The following is an 18711-nucleotide window of genomic DNA, read 5'->3' as shown; positions in this document are numbered from 1 at the left end:
TACAACAGAGTTTTACCATTTTTACGACTTGATGCAGCAACCTAAAAGCCATTTCTGGCTTTTTTAGGTTCCCTAAAAATCTGAAAACTTCTAGAACAGGGCTGCCCAATCCCGGTCCTCGAGAGCTACCGTCCTGCAGCTTTTAGATGCATCCTTGTTCCCACACACCCGAATCAAATGAATGGCTTGTTATCAGGCCTTTGCCAAACATGATGGCATGCTGAAGAGGTAATCAAACCATTTGATTCAGCTGTGTTGGAGTAGGGATGCATCTAAAAGCTGCAGGATAGTAGCTCTCGAGGACTGGGATTGGGCAGCCCTGTTCTAGAGCAACATACAAAAAAGAAAAAATTAAAAAAAACCCCAGATTTTATGTATCTATCTTTGTTAGTTTTCTACTTAGTTTTTACTTCAAGATGTCAAACTGTGTCAGTTCTTTGACTTCTTGCGGTTTAGTAACAATGCAAATTAGGGGTGGGCGGTATAAACGGTATACAGTAGAAACACTAAAATTTGGCCAACGGTACAGATTTTGACTATACCGCTCTACCGTGATAGCGCATGTTGATGGTGTCATCAAGCTGCGCCTGTTTTTATTGAAAGCATGGCAGTGGCTGCAAGCAATATCATCTGCAAATTATGCCGGGCGACAGTCATAGCAAAGAGACGAAGCACTTTTGGAATATGTTGAAAGCCAAAAACTGTGCTTCTTCCACTTCCGTACCATTGATTCATTAATGCTGAATTCTCTCACAGCTGCTCTATTCCCATGTTGTTTCAGTATATTAATAGCTAACCTCATATTGTGGATGGATTATCTCAGTTGTTCTCCTGACTGAAGTTTGGTCCGTGTATAGCATCCTGCCATGCGATTGCATTTGTCCCTGACCGCCAGAAACCCTCACGTTAACTTTTATCGAGTGGAAAAAAGTTAGCGTTCATCCTACAGCTTCACTGTGCTAATGTTATGCTGATATAGCTGTGTCACTAGCGGTCACGTAGCACAACATTTTATACCAGCTAGTCCAACTTCAGTGACCCTACAAAAAGTCACTGCTGTTTAGTTTTCTGTCTTCATTTATGTTGGAAGTGATAGTAGAGCTGTACGCTTTAATTTGTTTCAAAAATCTCTCAGTCAGAACATGGTATGTCATGTTTAGGTGGAAACTAGCGAGCTAACTTCCTGCTAACTTCCAACTCCATTAAATTTAATAAATTCTGTTTTCATGGATGCCTGGATGTTAAACTTAATTGTTACACCTGGGAAATCAGCAATGCTGATCATTTTATTAAAGATGAAAGAATTTAGACCGTTTTTAACTCTCAGTGATGCCGCAGTGTTCGTTTGACTTTGGGACTGAAGAGGACAGAGTTTTGGACACAGATTCCTCCGCGAGGCTCCTGACTACGGTGGCCGTAATGCTCCGACAATCCATCAAGCGGTGCGCCTTCATAGCTTACCAAAGTCGTACTAAAACATTTTTTGACAGATTTCTGCGTGCAGTGTACCACATAAAATCGGTTTGAGGTTAGTAAGCACAACCATAATTCCAACATAAGGCGCACTGTCGATTTTTGAGAAAATTGAAGGATTTTAAGTGTGCCTTATAGTGTGGAAAATACATTTTACAGAAGAAAAGAATATATCGCGATATATGTCGTTACCGCACGTGCTTCAAATTATACCGCGATATGGATTTTAGGCCCAGCCCTAATGCAAATAGATAAATACTCACTTGTAGCATGTTTTTAAACAATTAAAACTCCACTAGATTTACAGGAACCTGTTGACCAGCCACAACCCATATGACTAGATTGCCACAGGCTAAAGCACCAATATATGGGCTAAATTTTGCTGGCAGAGGCAGTTTTTACATCAGGAGCTGCTCAGTACATCTCATTTCTCAGACATAGTTTTGACAGATATTTGCAGACAGTGACATCAAGATAACAAACACTGGGAGCAGTGGAAATTTACGGTTGTTCTTAATTGTGCCATTGCTTAGTTGTTTTATGTTTTATACTCAGCCTGTGTCATACATTAAAAATTGCCATGTTTTGATTTCAAATTTAACAGTCTAATATTTTTTTTTTTATGGTTAACATATGCTGCACATTGGACCTCATTCTGTATACTCCACTCATGCTGAAGCAAAATCTTTTCCTTAATTTACTTCATAGTCGTTTTTCATATATTATTTATGTTGTTTTGTCTATACACCTAAAAACAAATCTCAGAGTGCATGCATATCCCAAAACATATTTAGCGCATTAATATGTATATACTGAAATTCTCTTGCGATTTTTCTTTCTTTTTACTTTTCCCCTTCTAAGCTCTCTGCTCTGGTCTGTCATCCCTGCTGATACAAGAGTGCAGAAAATGTTAAGTGCCTGTATTGGCTGTTACCCAGAATGTGAGGAATTGCAGAAGATGGGTTAAAGAGGGAGAAAAGTTAATCAAACCCAGGACAACAAGTCAATTCCTCTTGATTTACCACATCAATCTGTCCCACACACACACAGGCACGCACACAAACATGTGTGTGGCGGTAATTGCTCAGACGCTCGCCGACTTATAAGCTCTGTTTTACATCTTCTGCCTCTCTCTTTCTACTGCAGCATAGAAAGAGAGCAGCGGCAGCAGTAGCAAGTCTTACATAACTACATCACTGCATTAACGAGCCCATCTGCCTCTGACTGGTGCTTAGACTTACTGTTAGGGGGCTGTTTAAATGACACATTATGAATATATGTGAACAGACACCAGCGTGACCGCCTTAGCTGTCCTTTTAAGCAGACTGACCAGGTGAAAACAGGCTAAAGATGTCCAACTTCCTCCACTGATTTTTTTTTAATGAGCACAGTTTATTCTGGAAATGTTTTAACGGTTAGGGATGTAGGTTTCTGTAGTGCCCGACTGCCAGTTTAATGCAAATTTGAAATTATGATAGGAGGCAAAACCCAATCAGTGGTTGAATAGTCAAAAATAGCAACACATTTTGCTAAATACCGAATGTTTTTGTTTTGTTTGTTTGTTTTAATTGCAGAAACCTGTGTCCTAGATTTGAACTCCATAGCAAAGTCCTCTACTCTCATCATACATATGCATACAAAGTCATTTACCAAGACCCCCCCAGTGGTTTGTTGTGATCCATATGAGTAATGCTCAGTCCAAGTCTTGAATAAATTAGCCTTTAGGACAGCAAGTAGTGAAAAGTCAAACGTGACTTCAGACGAGAAAGCCAGGAGCACACAAAGACACACATTTAATGGGTGAAATTAGACAAAATATTTTGTGGGAGTCTGTGTTTGACATGTACTTCAGAGTGACGGGAGGAAGTAAAGATGGAGTGATGTGAGAGAACAGGAGATGAGGGACGTGTGAGAAAGTGTTGTTTGTCGGCTGCCACAGCTTGTTTGTGTCTTCAGTCTGAGTCTCATTATAAAACTGAAGCATGGTGTTTGTACGTGTGTGTGTGTCACACTTAGTCTTACATAACAATCAGTTGCTCAGCTGGGGACACTGTACAGATAAATCCCAGGATGCCTTTTTATTGGACTGAGTGAGGAGGCCGTCTGGAACACAGCTAAAAAAAAAGTAATCAGTGGTGAACTTTTACGGAGCCGGAAAAGTCATAAATGTGCACTCACGCTAATATTCAAGTAAATCAGCATCACTGCAGACATCGCTGCACAAACCTGCAGTCATTTTCATGACATTGCATTCATATTTTAGGCATCACTGGTGCTATTTTTCCAGAATGAGAATGTCAGATAGGCTTTTATACATTTTTTGTCTAGCAAGTTTTTTTCTTGACATATTGAATTCAGGTGTGGAATTTTTTTTAGTAGTTGTATATTTATAATTTTTTAATTAAATATATCTACTAAAGCACTACATGTCATTTGGACATTTTTAGCGCTCCCAAAAAATCTGGATTCTATTTGTGGCCGTTTTCTGGACTCCCAGGCCTTGGACTGCAGCTTGTTGTGTTTTCAGGACAAAAGGACACAAATGCAGCACTCACAAGGCGGGCTTGAAGAACACAAAACTAGCCTTTAATAAGGTTGAGTGGAAAAGTTCGAATGCCAAACAGGCATGAAATGGCACAATCTAAAAGCAAAGTGTGTGGGGGTAACACAACAATGCTCAAACCAATCGAAATGACGATACAAGGGAAAGTACAACTAATGATAACAGATGATCAAAATAAAACTGGAGACAAGCAAGACCAGGATAAAGACTCAACAGCAAGATACAAGAAGCCAGAGAGGCTAGACTGAACCAAATATAAGCAACTGTAAACACTGAAGGCTAAACAGAGTGACTTATTATAAAAGTAAGGAAAACCTGGACTATAGCTAAGCTAAAGATTTTAAATGATGAACCTTAAGACCCATAACTGGACAGAGATATTAACCTCTTAAGCCCCAACGCCCCCTGATACGGGGGTAAAAGGCAGGAGATCAGGTAGGCTTGGGGCTTAAGAGGTTAATAAACGTGAATTCAAAGTCCAAGAATGATAAACTCAGAGTCCATTTCCAATTCCTTGTTCTGCTTTGCAGTGGCACTGGAGTGGAGCATAGCAGCATGTAAAGCAGCTCTACACCTGCTGCAGGATCTGGATAGAGCTGCTCTCCAGCTTGTGGATCCAGAGCAGAACAAGGAGTAATATTGCCAGCTGCCGTCCAGAGGACTTTGAATCTGTTTGAGACATAAGCCTCACTGGAGAAGCAGCAAAATGATGGATGGCATTCTCTAAAATAGCATTCTCCTGGATGAATAAAAAAATTGTTACAATGAGTCACCAAATCAGAGTCACACTGGTTTGATTAAAGTAGAAGAAATATGTTAGGAACTAATATTTCAGGGGATTCAATTGAAAATGCCAAACTGAACCTGCTGCTGTCAGCTTTATTTCCAGCAAATTAGAAATGATTTGTACATGATGGGCTCAAGGTAGTGGCTGTAATAATCCATAGTGAATTTTGTTTTATGTAGCGAGCTTTGATTTTATGTCAGTCATCATTCAAATGGTGGATTGTGGCTGAAAATGAAAGATCTAATTTATGATATGTTAACAGTGGCACAGTACATTTGCTTTTTAAATTATAGGGAGATCATTACAGGTTCATATCATCATGCGGATGGACCTGAGTCTTTGCACAGAGCTGCGTTACATGCTGAGAGAGAGAGACAACATTTAATGTAGTGAGCTTTAAATAAAAGTGCCTGTTGTTGCTAGAGCTGGTTCATGGGAGTGCTGCTGTCCTGTGTAAGTGATGCTTATGGGAGACTTATCCCTGCAGCATCTGTGTTCATGAGTATCAGCACAGTTAGCGTTGAGGGTTAGGGTCTGTTAGGGGGTGATTATCACAAAACATACACCAATGTTAGTTTGGCCCACAGGCCCACATAATATTACAGTGGTTAGAGGAAGAATGGGTGAAGACATCGAGAGTACACAATTTGAACTGCCTCCCCTTTAACCAACACTGCATTAATCTTCTTAAGCTGTCAACATGACCTAAAACTGATGATGCACAAACACGCTGAGGAGAGGGGGAAGAAAAATCCTGCCAAATAGACAACAGATTGTGACTAATAGTGAGTTTAGCACAGCTCACCAAGTTCATAACTGAGTTGTAGCACCATCATCTTGGCACAAGTTTGCTTTCAGAAAGGTGCTTGCCTCAGTTGTTTCTGCTCACTCATGAGTGATTCAAGCTCTTCACCTGGAAAGCGTGACCTCTCGGTGCATCGGGGCAGCCAAGAGAACGTCACCTTTTGAGACTTTTTTTTTCGTCCACATGTGCAATTTACCAGATGGCTCCACTGCCTAAAAAGTTAATGTCAGCGCGCCCCCGCACGACACCAGGCATCCATGTGGTTATCATGCAGGTGCGAGCTAATGAAAGGTACGCATGCCAGAGCAGTGTGAAGCAAATGCTGTAACACTGAAAGGAAGTGTGAATGAATAAGGAAAGGAAAATGACACAGAGGATGAAAAGGGTAGCCAGCAACAGAAGCATTTATTCTCGTGATCTTCACAGGAAAGAATTTTTACACCTTGGCTTGCACCCGTTATTTAGCCATATAATGACCCAGGAGATAATCGCAGCACAGCAGATGCCTACATAATAATACAGTGAGTCCCAGAAAGCCTGTATGACCCGTGTTGTTGTTATGATTACTACAGTGCTACTGCCCCAATAAGAATTTGGCAACTACACTGCAGCACAGCTGTCATGAAGATGGGCTGCCTGCCCAACTACACCAGCTGTGCCAGCCCAACCATCACTTAATCACCCTGGGAGGGAAGCAGGAAAGTAGGGACAGAGGGGGAGGGAGGAGAGGAGGAAGCGGTGAAGGTGAGAATGTTGCAGTCAAAAACAAATTGCCAAAGGGAAACTGCAAAAGCTCAAAGGGATAAAGAAGAAGACAAGTTTTGGGGTTTTTTTGTAAGGGGGGATAGAGAGGACCGAGCAGGGCTTGCAGATGTAAAAATCAAGCAATTCAACGAAGGGGGAATGGGTGGCTGAGGAAGACAAAAATTTATGAGATGCAAGAGGATGTGGTACCAGAAGTAAACCGAGGCGAAGGCTAGATAGATGAAGATGGGGCGGGAGGTGAGTCTTGTGAAAAGAGTGATGGCAGCAAGAGCGAAGAGGAAAGGTGAGAGAGTGATTTGTAAAAGGAAATAAAGAACTGAGGTGAAGGAAAATGGCCTACACTGTAGAATGACAAAAAGCATGAAGGGCGAAGTGTGAAAGAGATAAACTGGGGAGGAGGGGAAGATGATGTCAAACATATTTTAGGTCGATTTCTCAGCCGACTAGATCAATACAGCTGCAATCAGTCTTGTAATAGCAAGAGCAGTAGGCAACCACATTCCACTGTATTTAGCAGACAGAAACTTCTGAGAGACTCAAGCACTCGCATCGGTACAAACACCAAGGCTGGACTGCAGTGAACAAATCCCTCTGTTTGAACAAATCCCAGAAAATATTAAACTGCAACCTTTAATCTAAAGCAAACATAAGTCTCTCTGTCTCTGCTACCTACTGACCCATGTAAGCTATGTGAAAATTATAAATAATTAATCGCATGGAAATGTTTTGGTTTTTTCAATTATTATAGGTGGTATGTTTAAACACCACCGCAAAGAAAAAAAACGTTTTCAATTATTGAAATTGTTTGTGTTTCTCTCTTTAGCAAAGTTAACTAGGCCCTATTAGCCCTAATGTTTACATTTACTGAACTTTCACTCAAATAACTGACACTTTGTTAAGCCTCAGTTACACAGGCCTAGATACCAGTCGATGACTTCCAGGGAAAAATGTAGAGCCGATAGTTTACATGGAAGGTGCCGGATCATCTGTGCGTTTTGAAATGTTTTTGTTACAGCAGTAAGACACATTTGCTTTGAAGTTTCTGTTTCCAGTTTGCATAAACCTTTTTCCAATGCTCAGACATTAAATGGCAAGTATTTGCAGACCAGTATTTTTCTTCTGTGCAGACTCCTGGTAGCTGCAACCACCTTGCTGTCACCAGTTTTCTTGTAACTATTTGCCAGTCAGTTGTGGATAGATAGAGGTTTTTTGGTTGACTACATAGCTAAAACTAAAACTGAATTCTTGTTGGTGTTTTGCAGATTTTCATCAGTTCCCACTGAATATCAACTCCTTGCAGTTTTTCATGGAGAATTCCTGGAGTTTAACAATGTCTATAATTTTTTATGCATGGATTGACTTTTTCCCTGAACATGTCAGTGGCTTTACCCAGCCACAGCTCCTCCATTTCTTCTTATTGAGTCATTGTTTTACGGATATGATAGTGTTCTTATGACCAATTATCCTGTTGAAAGGTTCACTTCTGGTTCAACTTTAGCCTTCTCACAGATGGCCTCACATCATCTTCAAGCACTCTTTGATCTGAAGCATATCATAGCGGAATGAGTGACTGCAATCTGACCAGTCCTTGAGATGGTGAAGCGATACCAAACCGTAACATTTCCACCACAATGTTTGTCTGAGACAGTCTGTGCTTTACCTTGACACTGCCTGATTATGAATCTGTGCTAAGGGAAAATAACAAATTCATGAATATTAAAGTTAAACATAAGCATGTCTTGATGTATGCTCAATCATCCAGGTAAGTAAATCCCAAAAGGTTGATTCTGTTTATCTGGACGTAGCGTTTCCCACTGAAGCATGAATGAAAGTTAGGTATTAACATAAGCATGTTTTTTTTGGCAAGATAAGCATGTCTCATCAGTTCAAGGGAGCCCTTTGCCTAACCTAATCAGTCAACAGGCACTGGTCTGATAACACAACTTTGTGTTGAACACAAATATATATATATGTATAAGGGTCTTCCAAAAAAGAAAGAAAGGGAACAAAGACGGTCCTTTCTGCAAAACACGTACAACCAAGCTATATTAGATTAGTCTGTTCAGGATAGAGACTGATACTAATTTTTGCTGATTTAAAAATCCAATATTAATTTGCTATATATAGTTACTTATTTACTTGTTTATGCTAAGCCCGACTCTGCTCAGATCCACTGGTTGTTGTTTGTGGAGTCCAAACCAGAGAAGTGTGACCTCTGGTGGAGAAACTATGCAACACTAACACTCATAACATGTTTGAAGGGTGTTTCTCCATTCTCTTCTTTACTATTTGATTTTTATATATCATCATTTGTCATTTATCATTTATAAATGCAGAAGCAGATAGTTTACAAATAGTTAATATCAGCTGATAATATCGACAAATTGATAAATCAATCAGGCTTTAGTCCAGGGCAAGTTATTCCAAATGGTCTGGTCTGATAATTGGAAAACTGTAGTTTTAATTTAATGTTCCCTTTGGACAGCAAAAGCTCAGCCATCATTTAAAATCTGCTTTAGCTTGTAGATAATTGTTCTTACAGTGAAATTATTCAAGTATTTTTTTTCCATGTGACTGATCTCGCTATCCTTTTTCTCATTGGCTTTTACTATAACAAATAATAAAGAAATGTCAGTTACATGTGTCATTTGTTTGACATTACACTTTTTGTCAACCAGCGGCATTTCAGAAAGGATCAAATGATTTTATTTGTCCAGATATGTCAGAAAACAATTTTGATGGGATGTACTTTTTTTTTTTTTTCCATATGACTGTATCTAACAATCTATCATATTCCTCTTATGCCTTCCTCCCTCTCTCCTCGCTCTGTGAATATGTGTGACTAACACCATGTCAGGCAACGACTCTCAGAGCAAATCATTCATCCCCAGGGCAGATTTGTGCCGCACTGCTCAAGATTTAGGGCAACCGAGATGAGTACGTTTGTCTATATTGTAAAAAGACAGGTTATCCTTTATGTTCACATTGCGTGACTATGAATCTTTGCTAAAGGGGAATCACTGATGCATGAATATTAAAGTTACATATTAACATAAACATGCTTTATTGGCAAGATAAGCATGTCTCATCAATTAAATGAAGTCTTATGGCTAAGCTAATCAGTCAGCAGGCATTGATCTGACAACATTCAGTCCTGCAAAACCCTTTGTTTGTATTGAACACAGCCAGCGACTCTTGCATTCATTGACTCAGAACTCACAAGATTTAATAGATATGGGCAACTCCAAGGAATTAATGTAGTGCTGCAAAATTTAATTTTATTTATTTACTCGCTGCATGAAATACAACAAATAATATTGCTGTCTTTGCTTATAATGGGAATGAAAATAAGTAAAAAGCAATTTTTTGTATCGGAAAACAAAAGACTAATCTGTTTTTAGTCACTATTATGAAACGCAGGAGTGGGGGAAAAAAAGCAGAGAACAGAACAAATGAACAGTGAAATAACACGAAGCATGAAAAATGTAATGAAAGCTAATAACAGATTTCTGTAGCCAATCACAGGTGTAAAATATATCAAACCTTTATGAATATGACTTTAATGCAGAGTGCCAGTGTCCCTGCCTACCTCTCAGAACGTGTTTTGGTCTGCATTTCCCTCTGCCTACCCCTACCTGCCCCGTCTCTTCCCATCTGTCTCCTCTGCTAGTGTGAGGGACCTTACAGGCTCGTCTCAGCAACAGATCGAGACAGCTACATCATCTCCAAATGTCATTTCACAGGCATTTCCCTTGACACGTTTATGGAAGAGGTTTTTCATGTAGTCACATGTGCATGTGTGCGTCTGGTTGTACACCGAGTGGGAGTTGAGTCTGCTTCCAGAGATGTCACATTTTTGTCTGGATCAGCTGGGGTATTAACCAATTAAGTCTCGTGTGTATGTCATAAGCGTGCCTAATAGATTACATGTGTTTTCATGCCGAGAAGGGAAGTGGGATGTGGGGTAAATAAAGTATTGTGTTGTTTAAATGGTGGAGTCAGAGATGGATGGACTTAATTCCTCCTTAATCATCCTGAGATGTCACCAGAAAAGAGGGTAATAACATGTAATCCACTCCTTCAATCCCCTCCTACTACTGCTGCTTGTTTGGAGGCTTGTTTGGTGTTTTAATAATATAAAGGGCACCTCAGGAAAGGTAGATAAATTGGATTAAATGTGCACTATGGATACTAAAATACACAATGTGCGCACAAACTCTGTGTTTGGTTCGTTATATTTTCCCCACTTAGGCTTGTTTGTACATCCAAAACACCATCTACAGACGGGTTTCTCTTTCCGACTTCAATTTCTGCGCGTTAACCCAGAAGCCCCCTGTGGTCCAGAGGTGATGGAGCACGGACTCACCTTAAAGAGTTGGCATGGTAATACCTCCTGGAATCGGAGTCAGTCAGCCAGGCCAGAGTAGAGTTAAACCCTTGCTCTATTCTCACTTCAAAGGGGATGGCCCATCCACAGCAGCCTCAGAGAGAGAGAGGGGATAGAGGGGGGGAGGTAGAAAGGAGGGAGGCTGTCATATATTCCCTTTATCACGGGGAATTTTACGGTTCAGACTTGTGATTCTGAGGGGAATTTTATGGGCTGACCAAAGATGGGCAGCTTCAATTCAAAAGCAGAGCTGTCTCATCTGTTCCACAGGAGTGTGTGTAGCATCTGTGTGTGTGTGCGCGCGCAGTTGTGTTTTTTGAGTTTGTGCCAGACTCACCTTTCTTTACTTTAAAGGCATATTTTATCATCCTGACAGCTTATTGTTTATCAATCCCGCTTTGTTACGAGCTGATTCATGCACTGCTGTTGCCTTCCACTCAGACCTGCATTTTTAATTGAATGCTTCTCCAGGAGGGCAGGGGAAAAAAAAAAGGATCAATTAATCAATTCATTCTGGGGGACAAAGTCGTGTTTCGGGTTGTTTCTCTTTTCGTGGATATATGCTGTGTCACTTTAATAGGCGCACCTTTGGCAAAGGTATTGCTTTCAGGATGAATTTGTGAGCTTTGTGTGAATGGGTTATCAGACTGTGTGCTCAGGAGACTGACACAGATATCATATCAGCATGACACAGATGTCATTATGTGACCAAAAAACACACTGCATTAATGACAAAAAGTGTTCTCTAGAGATTATTCAAACATTGTTTTAATTACTAGATGGCCTCACGACACGATAAGCTCCTTATCTGATCTGTGTGCATCGGTTTATTTCCAAATGAGCCACTGATATCCGCGTCATGTGTGTGTCCACAGATATCGGTTCCTAAAAGCAGACCCAAATGGACTGGGTGCACACATGCACACAGAGCACCTAATGCAGCGGAATCTCTTGAGAAACACAATTATTTTTAAATACTTTGGCAACCCTGAAAACCTATTTTCTCTTTCAGCTTCATGCAATGAGTAAGTTCTTATCTCATGGGCAGATTTCTCTATTTGTGTTTTTGTCCTCATGTCTCTAATTTGTTTACTGACTGTAGGGCACAGTTTAACAGTGTTACGTATTTCTGAACACCCATCAGATTGTGGTTAGATTTTAGTTTGCTCATGTTGCCAGCCGCTGTCAGTCAAATCTGATCAAACTGCAGACTCGCAGCCCTGATGGAGCTTAAGCGCTTAATAAATAATAACCATTTGTTTTAATTGAAGTTTAGCTTTGATTCTTTCTCATTTAGTCGTGTATTTAATGTTGTACAGAAATGCCCTCTGAGAAGATTTGAAGATGTATTTTTTTTTCTCGTTTCCAGGAAAGAAACATGGCAGCAGATTGATTTTAATATCTTAACAAAAAATATGCAAAACACATTCTTTTTGTGTACATAAAAAAAAAAAAAATCAAAAATCTTTAACACCACTTCCAGAAATTCTGCATAAATGTTCATGCAGACTCAATGCGAAGAGACAAGGAGATGAGTGGCTGGGAGAAGGGACTGCCCGATAGACAGGTAGTCACACGGAGACACAATGTGCTCGCTGAAATGTTTGCAGTCATAAACACAACATTGTTTTGAGTCCTTATAGCGCTGTTATGTCTTTCCCCTCATGATAAACAATATTTCACTAGCTGGGACCACATCCTCATTTAGATTTGATTTCTAGGAGGTAATGGCAGATGGAGTAAGCATAAACTGAGGCTATGATTTCGGGAGGGTCCTCAGAGGGGACTGGCAGCAGCTCTGGGCCAGGCAGATCCCTATGTACTAATGAGAGGTGAATGAATTGAAAAGTGGGTTGGGGGGCAGCTTGTATTGCAGGAGGTATATATAGACAGAGAACTGGAAGGGGAGTGCATGAGGTGTGGCTCCACTTCTGAAATTCAGTACTACAATTCAAAGTGTAGGCTAGCATTAGCTCGGCTCTGAATGTATCCCATTAAGAATTCTGGTTGGTTTGTCTTTAAAATTGTGTCTGCTTCACATATGAGACTGAGAGATTGTCTATTTATGCCATATTTGGGAAAAATCTTTTGTTACATCAGTTGAAATGATGATTAATATAAACAAAATAATAATAATAGCATCATTCAAATACCCACCATATAAACAGCTATATGGTGCATGTGATATGAAAGATGCTCTTCTACTTGTCCTGTAAGTGGCCCTGATGGATAACAATTTCTTCAGGGACCTTCTTTCCACCACAGTTTCAAAAGCACCCAGTCTGAAGCTGCCAATCACATTGTTGGCCTTCCTGATCAGTTCATCCAGTCTCTTGGTGTCACCAGCTGCACAACACAACAATGTACTCTGCGCTCATCACCCCTGAGTGATGGAAAATCTCCATCGTTTTTCTGCACACATTGAAAGATCTCAGCTTCTTTAGGCGATATAGCCTGCTCATCCCATCTTGTACACAACCTTGTGTTGATCTCCCAGTTCAGTCTGTTTTTGATGTGTTTGCCCAGGTCCTTGAACTCATCCACCACATCAACATCCAGTCCCAGGATAAACATCCTCTTCTTACTGAAAAACACAATACTATGTAAACTGATTTATAATATAATGAATTTAAACTTGTTCGATAAAAGCAAAGGATTTGCAGACAACTACATTATATTCCTCTAATATTTCATAAATGCAAATTCACGTGTCTCCGTTTTTTTTTTTACCACATGTGATTGACATTTGATTGGTACGTAAAATTGTGGTGATCAGACCACCAAACAACATCCACTTCACGCATGCAGACTAATCTTAGCAGTCAGTAATTTGTTAGTATGTGTGTATCAATTTTATATATGTAAATTATGTTTTTCCGCAGGTTATGTCTCATTGTGTGTTGCGTGGTGAGCCCATCATTGAGGGCCTCTGCACAATCAAAGCCCATTGTTCCCACACGCTAGGGCGGCACGGTAGTTTGCACAGTGTTGCTGTCTCACAGCAAGAAGAGTTGCTTGTTGTTTGAGCAGTATGCAGAGGTACTGAAGTGGAAGAGTGTCTTTTCACTTTTTATACCAAATAAAAAAAGAAGAAATAAATGAGGTATTTTCAATGAATTGAAAGAAAGCTTTTCACTTTTCACTCATTCATACAAAAGGCAAAGTCATCTTAAAAGTCTTTGCAACATCTTTTTCAATTTTGTTCTGTGTTTTTTCTTTCTTTCTTTTTCAAAACAGTGCGTGGGTGTACAGGATTCCAGTGTAACTAAAGGCTAATAAGCTTAATTACTGTCAGATAACACTTCACAGTTATTTAGTGCAGTTTGTGCTCTTCATATGGACTGTAAACTTTCATGCTACTAAAGCCGCTCAATTGTGATTGTTAAGTAGTGTCAGACTACAACCAGAAAGCTGCCTGTTTACAAAGATTACCCTGTAAATAAGTTATTATATATCTTAATTTCATGAAGTTTGCAAATGACATTGTGAAAGTTGTGTAGTGAGAGTAGCGAGCAGATGGAAGAGAGTCTGGAGAGGTGGAGGTATGCTTTGGAGAGAAGAGGAATGAAGGTCAGTAGAAGCAACACATGTGTGAATGGGAGGGAAGCAGGGGGAAATGTAGTGCAGACAGGGTGGAGCGGGTGCAGACGAGTTGTAAGGAGTGACAGAGGGAAAGCAACAAGAGTGAAAGGGAAGATTTACAAGGCGGTAGTGAGACCTGAATGGTTGGAAATGGTAGCACTCACAAAAACACAGGCTGTGCTGGATGGAGGTGGCAGACGCTAAGATTTTTGTTAGGAGGGAACCGAGACAGACAGGGTTAGAAATGAATATATGAGAGAAAAAGCTCAGTTTCAGTGGACTGGAGATAGATGTACGAGAGGCAAGGTTGAGATGGTTTGGACATGTGCAGAGGAAGAATCGTGGGTATACTGGACAAAGATAGAGCTGCCAGGGAGGAGGAAGAGAGGACGACCACAGAGAGGATTCATGGATGTTGTGAAGGAGGATATGTAGAGGGCTGGTGTGACAGAGAAAGATGAGATAGAGTGAGATGGAGGCAGATGATCCGCTCTGGCGATTCCTAAAGAAAGCAGCTGAAAAGAGAAAAGAAGACTGTCAGTTGTCTGCTAGTCTTCATAAAATACTGTGATGGAAAACCAATTTTTTAATTGTTTATAGGCTATATAAAGCATTCCATTCCTTAATTACACTAAATATCAGTAGGATTTCATTTTATAGCGGTTTTTAAACTTCCTCTCTATGCTAGCGTAGCAGTTACATTGACATTATGCAAATGTATGACACGCTTAGCATCATAAAACTGAGAAGATATGAGGCAGTGCAATTGCACAGTTAGAACTGAATGACAGAGGCTGAAGAGGATTTCAAATGAGCTTATAGGTTCTGACATAACTGACTGTCCTGATGGTCATTCGATCACCAGAGAGTTAAAAGGCAAAATAGATCACAGTGAACGGAGCGAAAACAGGTCACGTCACTCCAATGTTTGACAACCCACATGTGCTTATGACAGCAAAGTGCCATTGAGGAGTCCAGTCAACCATAGTGCTAATTGCTAAGTGCGAGGACTTAGTAAATATAAAATGTGCTGAAGTATTCTCAGGAAAGAGCAGTTCACTGTGCTACTTTCTATTATAGAACAGGCAGAACCCAAAAAAGTACAGCGCTATTTTTAGTCTCCCAAACTGTCTGAGAGTCTGCGTCAGCCTCTGCCTCTCTCTCACACACACACACACACACACACACACACACACAACAAAACCATGGCTATACTTAATGAAGTTCATTCCACTAAGTATGTTCATTGACTGTGTCACCATGGTATCTGGAATAAACCAATCAACTCTCCTTCATCTGCTAGGAAGCTGGAGAGGCTCTAAGCCTGTCTATGGCATTATGCATTATGGACAGACCAATTAAGAGTCGGAGACAGAGCCCCGGATGGGAATGAGACACTGAAGCAAAAGACTGAAATATGGGCAAGCGTCTGCACAGAGACTACACATAAAGTCAGACTGATGGCACTGAACAAAGTAGAAATGGAAAAAGAATGATTTGAATAGATGAAAAAGAAGGCAACCTATCAAGCAAACTGAAAGAGATCGATGCAAATGAACAACTTTCAAGTCAAGAGCGTATTGAAGCAGAGAGTGGGTTTTTGCAGTGATATAAGCTTGGTCCAATAACCATAACTCTTCCAGTAGGTGGGAGGTGGTGGAGTGAAGGGGGATGCTGCTGTTTTAGAATCTATAAGCACAGCTGTCGCCGACAGCTAAAGCAGAACGATTACAGCTTAACTCCATAACATCTGCTGCTCCCTGGCCAGGGAAAGCTGGTCGCCAGAAAATACCTTAGAGAGAGGAATTAAAAAGGGTAGGTGCAGGGCAGGGGTTCTTTACGCTGTGTCACCGTGTCCATCCTATCTGTGTCACCTAAACTTGTGATCTGTGTCGTCCCACTTTCCTAAGGCTTTAAATCTCAACAGGGACTTCTTTGCTGGTATCCCCAGAGAGTGGTGGAGATGAGGGAGTAGGAGAGAGAGTAAAATACAGACAGATGGAAAGGAGATTTTGAACCTAAGCCAATAAGGGGCCTGCAACACCACCCTAAAAATGCATGTGAATGTCTGACTGTGAAAATGAAGGTTTGGCCTCATTAGGAGCTTGTTTGGGTAGGACTGGGCGATGCTACTGTGAAAGGGAGGATCAAGAGGGAGCTAAAAGGAAGCTTGAAGTGGGGGGGGGGGATTGAAGTCAGATTGAAGGCTAGTTTCTAAAAAAGACTGCAAGAGAAGGACATCAAAGAAATACAAAGTTAATGGGCTCACTTATATGTGCACGGCCATTCACGTAGCCTTGGCTGTACAAAATCTTTTAAGCAGGTGGAAAAGCAAAAGGGATTCAGAGGAAATTCTTTTGTTGATAATGATGTTTTCCCAGGATAAATGCATATTAAAAAAAAGATTAATTATTTCAGTCATTGCACATTTGTTATTAAATGCCACAATTAGAAAAGAAAAACAACAACGAAATCCCAGTAATTAAATATCAAAATGCAGAAATACTTGGCATACTGAAGATTTCATGTTTCAGAGAAACCAAGGACTTTCTGTTAAACTGTGTATATCAGTATCAGTACCAGAAGGAAGGAACAGTGGGCGAACAGGTTTCTACAGCAGTTCGTTTTAGAACTGGTTCAGAGACAGTTCATGATCCTCTTCCATTTGTCTCATGCCTTTGAACTTACACACAAGAACACTTAGGTAGGCTTTCATATACCCACTCACCACAAGGTTATGCGATTGGCTGTAAGTACTTTCCAGACGGTCAAAGGTAAAGTGTTGCAGAATGTCGACTATATCATTAAATATCTAACATCACTACTGCACATGTTCTGAAATGGACACTTCTGTTTATAATTATACCCACCTTACAACTTTATGTATGTTTTGAAAGCAGTTGTTAGTGAACTGAAAGAATGAGTAAAAATCATAAAAAATGTGATTTTAAAAGGGCATTAAAATACTTTCAGCCAATATTTCTTTCTTTTTTTTATTTATTTTTTTTTTAGCACATATATGATTATATATGCTGATTGTATTGTGTTCATGTCACATTTAAGCTATTATCCATTGTGCACACAATGCTTGTACTTTTAAGTGCAGCGATATTCGAGTCTAGTAGTGTCTGTCACTGAGGCTAAGTGGAGGGTGAATTAAAAAACGCTGCAAGAAAGAGTGAAAAGAGGAATTTGGAGCAGAATTGATGAGGTGTAAAAAGAAAATGGGGCTGCGGTAGCTTTGATGTTTTTCGCACAGCATCCCTGACAGCCATGCTGCTATGGGACTCAGAAATGTTCCCTTTATTTAAGCTATAAATGTCTATCAAAGTAGAGACTCTACCTAGTTAACATGGAAGGAACCAGAAAATAACCATGTAAAATTGAGCAGAATTCAGTGTGAGCTTAGTTTTTTGTCTTTTTAAAAAAAAATTATTGTTCATTTGGAGAGTATCACATCTGCTTTATTAAATCTGTGTACACCTTAGAGTGTTTAGAGTACAGTTGCACTAGCATTGCATTATATTTGTTTAATCAATTTTAACCAGTGGCTCAACAAACATTTCCCTTTCCACAACAGTAAGAAGTAACATGTCAAACAAGTCATGCTGCACTCAAAGCTGTTATGGAATGGCTGTGTGCAGGCAGGAAAAGGACCCAAAGTGCAGACTCCGGAGACAGACGTGAACTCAAAACAGCTTTAATGCTGAACTCAAAAAAGGTAACAAAACTGAGACTCCAAAAAAAAAAAAAAAAACTCAGGCAAACAGACAGAACACACAGCATCGTAAACGTTAGATCACGACACGGACAAACAGAAACACAGGGCTTAAATACACAGAGGGAGCAATCAGGGAATGGGTAAGAGGAGGGAAACACAGCTGGGGCAAATCAGGCCTAACGAGACAAAGGAAGCACAACCAGACGCATTTACATGAGACACGGGCTTTCAAAGTAAAACAGGAAACATAACACAGACTGAGCTTACAGACGAAGGCTGTATCCCAATTCAGGGTCTGCAGCCTTAAAGTACGCAGTCTCAACGATCCTCAAGGGCCGCGTACTTAAAGACCGCTAAGGCCGGAAGTGCGAGGCTTGTGAAATGGGATGGACTAGCCTCCGTTGCGCTGCCCAGGTTGCCTAGCAACCATGATACTAACAGCTGGAAACGTTTCATACAGCTTTGTTTGACAGAAATGAAAGAGAAAATCTTTTGTTCATTTGTTTGTTTGTTTCTACAAGAGCTTTAATCATTCTCTGTAAGATTAAGCTCAACTATTGAACGGCGTATATTTTAAAGTAAAGGCTTTAAAACCAAGTTAGTACAAACGTCACTATGTCACATAACT

The 18711-nt window shown here is 40.2% G+C and overlaps 1 protein-coding gene and 1 long non-coding RNA gene across 2 annotated transcripts in view; both read left to right on the top strand.

The window, feature by feature from the left end:
* The window catches only part of LOC120733627 (reticulon-4 receptor-like 1), a 112055-nt gene that overhangs the window by 11818 nt on the left and 81526 nt on the right, over positions 1-18711 (top strand). The window lies entirely within an intron of this gene.
* On the top strand, positions 1254-18075 carry LOC120733628. The gene is made up of 2 exons (XR_005695886.1): positions 1254-12628; positions 13905-18075. It is a non-coding gene; the product is annotated as an uncharacterized LOC120733628 (long non-coding RNA).

The sequence above is a fragment of the Simochromis diagramma genome, unplaced genomic scaffold (assembly GCF_900408965.1).
Source record: "Simochromis diagramma unplaced genomic scaffold, fSimDia1.1 OVJJ01000216.1, whole genome shotgun sequence".
Classification (NCBI taxonomy): domain Eukaryota; kingdom Metazoa; phylum Chordata; class Actinopteri; order Cichliformes; family Cichlidae; genus Simochromis; species Simochromis diagramma.
Note: the sequence above shows the minus strand (reverse complement) of the source record. Positions and strands in the feature narration are given on the sequence as shown.